The following is a 5790-nucleotide window of genomic DNA, read 5'->3' as shown; positions in this document are numbered from 1 at the left end:
CACATACTCCACCATGAGCTTTAGGAAGGGAAGTACGGGGGCTGATCAAAATCCTCTGAGTATTCCTTCAGCCACATGCCCAGGATAAAAGAGATGGCACTAGGGGTGGGTGGTGAAGACCAGGGTCAGAGGCCTGGCTTTTCCCAACACACTGCCCTCCCAGGGCACCCCTGCAAAGGGCCCTGTGTCTGCCTGTCCTTCCAAAGGTCAGCACCACCCTGCATCACACCCTCTGGCTGTCCCGGAAGTGGCAGGCCTGGCCACTGAGCAGAGGGCTACCACATAGCCTCCATCACAGGGAGCTCCTCATCAATGATCTGTATAACTCTCCCTGCTCGGGGAGCCTGAATTACATCCCTTTTCTCCTCTGGCCCTCTCCCCACTGAAGAGTAACCCTCTAAGGGCACGGAGATGTGTGTCTGCATGTTCACCTCACAGCCTGGCACAGACTAGTGCTCCAGGATGCTGCCCAGGCCCTTGGGCCCCTCCTCTGGAGAGTGTGCACCAGCATGCTGCCTCATTCTCTGCACATGTGTGATTGTCTCTTCTCCCATGGACACTGTCCTCCTCTGGGAAAGGGGCCCCACATGGCAGCTGAGCACCCACAACTGGGGATTGAGATTCAGGAGCAGGTTTCTCTCCCTCCCACCCCACACCTCCTATTTTGGGCCCCCAATATGGGAAGGGGCAGGTGGAAATGTGAGGGGATTGTGTGAGGATGGGTTCTCTCAGGGGCCTCTCTGAGCCCCAGCCTCCCCTCTGCTCCCCAGAATGCCCAGGTTCCACCCCCAGCTCTCTATGACTGCTTATCTCCTGCAGGAGGTGCTCCTAAACTCATTCCTGTAGTGGAATCCAGATGTGTGGGGTCCAGAGTCTGCCCAGCCCCAATCCAGACACAGGCCCCGTACAGCCTCCACACTTCTTAATAGACAGGAGCCCCTCTTTGTCCACCCACAGTCCACTCACCCTTTCAGCTGGTCTTGGGGCTCAGCATCCTGGGCAGAATAGGGGTGGTTACATCCATACCTAGAGGTGGCGTGAGGGTGTCACATCTAATGTACTGTGGACACTACTTGCTTAAGATGTCTAGTGTTCCTGTCTGACTCCCCGACTAGAATGGAGGCCCAGGAGGGCAGGGCTTCCTACCTGCTTTGTCTACTGAACAATGCTAAGTTCCTAGAACAGTGTCTGCAACAGGAGGGGTTTCATAGACAACCGGTGAATGAGTGAACCCAAGCAGCACATTCCCAGGTATCTGAGAGTCCTGGGAACCTTCTACCAGCCTCCAAGATCCCCATTCTGGCTATACCAAGTACAAGGACCCACTAAATGGAATCTCAACCTCCCCTTTACAAATGGGAAATAGGTTTGCTCAAGAGCACACGGTGAGTGAGGGCTGAGGCAGACAGTTTCTTTATGGGCGAGAAGAAAATAATAAATGTGAACATCCCAGCCCCCCCAAAACCCTTTACCAAAGAGCTAGGCTCCACTACACACTTTCCATGGCTTGTCCCACGGGGTCCTGACAGTAATTCTAGCTGATTTGTCCTTTACCAACCCACTTCTCAGTGGAGCAAACAGGCTCTGAGTGGTGAAGTGACATTCTGCAGACTCACAGCTGGTAGGGGGCAGAGTCTCCACTGGGCTGTGGAGGGCGGGGCACTCACCTTTGGAGCAGCTGGTCTAGGACCTGCTGGGTGGTGGCGTAGTTTCTATAGGTTCCCAGGAAGATTCTGATGTAGGAGAAGTTACGCTTTAGGAATGCGAGCACCAGGTGCTCCACCAGCTTCTCCAGTGAGCCTGCCTTGAAGGTTTTCATCACCCAGGCCTCATCCAGGTCCTCCTCAGAACCACAGACACACTGGGGTGGGACAGAAAAACAGAGGAGGGGCATATTGTCAGAGGCAGCCCCATGAGCCACCAGGAGGGTTGGGGGCCCGGAGCTCAGACCAGGCACTCCCTCTCCCTCAGTGACCTGTGGCAGGAGGTGGGACATGAGTGCCTTAAGCAAAAAACAGGGCTCGGCTTTCCGAGCACAGTTGGAGGTGGAGAGATGATTGCAAACATTAGGAACCTGAAGTTATTTTGTTAACTAAGTAACCAGGGTATCTCCCTGGAGGAAGAGCAGTGTCCCAGTGAGTCCTCACAAAACACCCCATTCCAGAGATGAGAAAACAGAGGCTTGGTGATGTCTAGTGTCTCCTCAAAGTCACCTAGTCAGCCCCCAGAACTGTCCAACACTAGGGCTCTGTGATGTTCCCCCTGTGCTGCGTGAGGCCTGCTCTGCTCCTGACTCAGAGGGGAATATCTAGTGCAAGCTCACTCCTTCCTGGCTAGAGACAGTGCACAGAGCAAACACACCCATGAGATAAGCAAGACACGGATATTTCTTTCTGTACATCAAAGGGGGTTTTGAAAACCTGAAGCTAGGGAGTACCCAGATCCAGCCGAGGGTGAGAACCTGGAGATCCTTGGGTGGGAGAAAGACCCCCACAGGATCCAGGATCTAAACAAATGACTCAAGAAGAGCAAATCTGAATGGCCAGCGAAGGACTGAGAGGGGGCTCGGCTTCTCAGGGCCAACAAGCACCTCAAAGCCACCCTGCAGTTCCGTTGGCCACGCTGACAGCAGATTGGCAAAATGGAAAAGAACCCTAATACCCGGAACTGGCTCGGTGTAGGGACACAGCCATTGTCACAGACTTTTAGGCCACGGGACTGCGACTGTCGTTTTGGGAAGGAGTCTGGCTCTAGTGATCCTAGCTTGAAATGTGCACATCCTTCCCCCAACATGCCACTCCTGGGAGTCTGTCCTGGTGGGTCTGTGTATGAGGACACATGTAAGCGTTCCTGCAGCCCTGCTGAAAGGGCAGCACAAGGAATCAGTCCAGGGCCAGCAGCCGTGAGAGGCTCAGTCACTGTGGGGACAGGCCTCCCTTCTGGAACATTCTTTAGTAAGGACACAGCTCCTGAACTGGAGGGGTCACGTGATGTGTTTCTTGAGCTTGCAGGTGCAGAAAAAGATGTGTCATAGCTTGGGCCCTGCACTTTAGGGTAAAAGAAGCCTGCTAAGCGTGACAATGTGTGAGGCTGGGAGAAGGTGTGGAAGGACAGTCCAGCCGACTGCTGCCCAGGGCCCTGGGATTGGAAGTTAAACGCTACAACAGCAGCAACATGCAAAAAGACCCATGGGCTTATGTGAAAGGACGACAGTATAAAAAACTCCTTTCTGATATTCCTACAAATATGGGAAAAGAGACTTTGTAGCTGGCCAGGGCAGGGAGGGCAGTGGCAGGGGGGTAGGAGGACAGGAAAGGGTGGTGGTCAATTTCATTGACAGGGGACTGGAGGCCCTCGAGAACGAAAGTCCTGGGAGAGAACTGGGGGTCTCCAGGGTGGTGTCTGGGCCCCAGGCACCCTCTGGTCATCTCCCCTCCCCCACACTTACCCTGAGCCTACACCAGCCCTTCCTGGACCCCGGCTGGGTGATGCCATTGTCTTTTTCCTTGGGGATCTTCTGCACCTGGTTCTGGAGAGACAGTGGTGGCAGTGGCCCGAGAGGCATCAAGGGCCCCTCTGAGCCACCTCCTTCACTTTCTGCCCCTTCAGGCCCTTGTGCCCCCTGGGCCTTGGAGGAGCTCCCAGTTTCCCATCTGTCACCATGTGATGAGTGGGTTGGCCTAGGGGTGCACCATCCAGCCCCAGCCAAGCCCACGGATAGAAAGATCAACCTTTGAGTTTTGCAGCAGGACCTGGGAGAAGCCGGACTAGCATAGGTTCAGCAGTGGCTCAGGCAATTCCAGTAGTTGGGACTGTGATTTGACTGCCCCACTCAGGCGAGCTGCATCTCAGAGAAGCCCCAGGTGAGAGTGCTGACTCAGCCTGTGACCCTGACAGTCCCTCCCTAAAGCCCTGGTCTGAACTAGGACCTCTGGGCAGACTTAGGTTCCAGAGAGTTCTATGTGATCAGTGGGTTTGGGGCAGGGACTTGAAGGAGGTCTCCGCCTTGGTGCCCCAGCTCCCAGTCTCCAAGGCACCCAACCTGATGGACTAGGCCTGGCCACCACCCCATTCCAGGTCAGACCCAGCCCCATGAACCCAGTGATGGTGAGGGGCTGTGGGGCTGGAGCTTGGGGTTGCCCTCAAGCAACAGCAGCATTTTCATCATCCTCATCATCACTTCTCCCCACCCAAATCTCCCCAGATCACATGACCCTCCTTCTCTGACTCCCACCCACCTCTCTCCCAAATGTACCCTGCCTTATCCAACAACTTTCTGACTCATCAGTTCTGTCCACATTTCCTCCCTGCCCCTGTTACTAGGGACCCCATGAGGACAAGGGCTGGCATGGCCTGGGGGCTGGTAGGATCTGGGAGAGGGATGTGAGGTTGCCTAGGTGGGATCACAGTGGTGGCCTGGCTTGGATTGGCAGCTCTGGGCCACCCTGTGTTACCTTCGGGTTCCTTTTGGAAAGTGGCCAAAGCCTTCGGGGGTGGGATATGAGACCATGTCTCAGCCTTCGGGACAGGGTCGAACTCCTGGATTTCTCAAGCTTCAGTTCAACGGGGGACGAGAAACAACAAGAAAACATGTTCTCAGTTCGAGCGTCTCCACTCAAGTGAGCTGGGTAGGGGGCTTTGTTTACAATGTGGGTGCCTGGTTACCAGGGTTCCAAGTTCTATGTACTCTGGTGTCAAGGAAGTGGGGTCATGTTCTGGGTCCCCGACCTGGCCCCAACCTCAGATGAGACCTCCCCAAAATCTCCTCTGGACTGCTGATTGCTCACCTCTCCCCATGCCATCTCTATAACTGTACACAGTGACACCAACACAGCCCTCTCCCCTTCCCCCACAGAACCTGGGGTGGGCCTGGGTGCAGCAGACAGAGCTGGGTTCAGACACAGCTCATCCCTCTTAAGCAGTGTGCAACCATAGACAAGTCTTCGTGTTTCTCAGAGCCTCCCCAGTCCCCGCACCCACATGGTGGGCATCATTCTAGCATCATCTTCTTAGGGACATCAGCAAGTGTATGTGAGATAAGAACCCGTGGGCTGACGTTGCATTTAGCTAATCAGGGGCAGATTATTCAATAGGCAAGGTAAGTACAGGGCTTACTGGTTACCAGATCATCTGTAGTGAACCTTTTCACATTTTTTCACCACATCAAAGACTCTGCTTCTAGGTATGGCTGGCATCTGTCTCTCTCCCAAGCCCACAGGACCTTCCTACAGAATCAAAGCCTGTTTTCAAATTTAAAGTCCTGGATGGGGGCAGATGACCCAGCAAGCAAGGTAAGCACAAGTTTACTTGTGCTTTCTTACTAATCTGTAGTGAACAATTTCACATAGGCTTCACCACATCAAAGATGTGGTGTTCACCACGCTTACCTTGCCTTTTGGAATATCTGTCCCTGTAGATAATGCACAAACTCAGAGATGGAAGAATTTCAAGCAGGGGCGGAAAGCAGCATGCATGGAGTACACCTTCAAACAGGGCTGGGTTCTGGTGCTGTGATCTTGGGAAAGTCACTTCCCCTCTTGGCCTAACTGCACTAGTACCATTTACATCTTCTATTTTTTTAAGTGAAGAAAACAAAAATCTTTGATGCACACATACAAGGAAGAAATACTCAGAACAATTATAGTCCTCATTTCTGCAACTGATCACGTGGTCATAACTGGTATTTAAAACTACCTTCTTCTACCACCCCTTCTGTTTTCTCTTTACCCTCAGCAAGCACCTCAAGTGATTATAGTTCTTTGCCTGGTGGGGTGAACCATACCTTCATTC

The 5790-nt window shown here is 53.4% G+C and overlaps 1 long non-coding RNA gene across 1 annotated transcript; it reads right to left on the bottom strand.

The window, feature by feature from the left end:
- Positions 1–1793: 1793 nt before the first annotated feature.
- On the bottom strand, positions 1794–4661 carry LOC126064231 (uncharacterized). The gene is made up of 3 exons (XR_007514463.1): positions 4455–4661; positions 3449–3529; positions 1794–1861 (listed from the first exon to the last, which is right to left on the bottom strand). It is a non-coding gene; the product is annotated as an uncharacterized LOC126064231 (long non-coding RNA).
- Between the last annotated feature and the right edge of the window lie 1129 nt (positions 4662–5790).

Source organism: Elephas maximus, chromosome 20 (genome assembly GCF_024166365.1).
Source record: "Elephas maximus indicus isolate mEleMax1 chromosome 20, mEleMax1 primary haplotype, whole genome shotgun sequence".
NCBI lineage: Eukaryota > Metazoa > Chordata > Mammalia > Proboscidea > Elephantidae > Elephas > Elephas maximus.
Note: the sequence above shows the minus strand (reverse complement) of the source record. Positions and strands in the feature narration are given on the sequence as shown.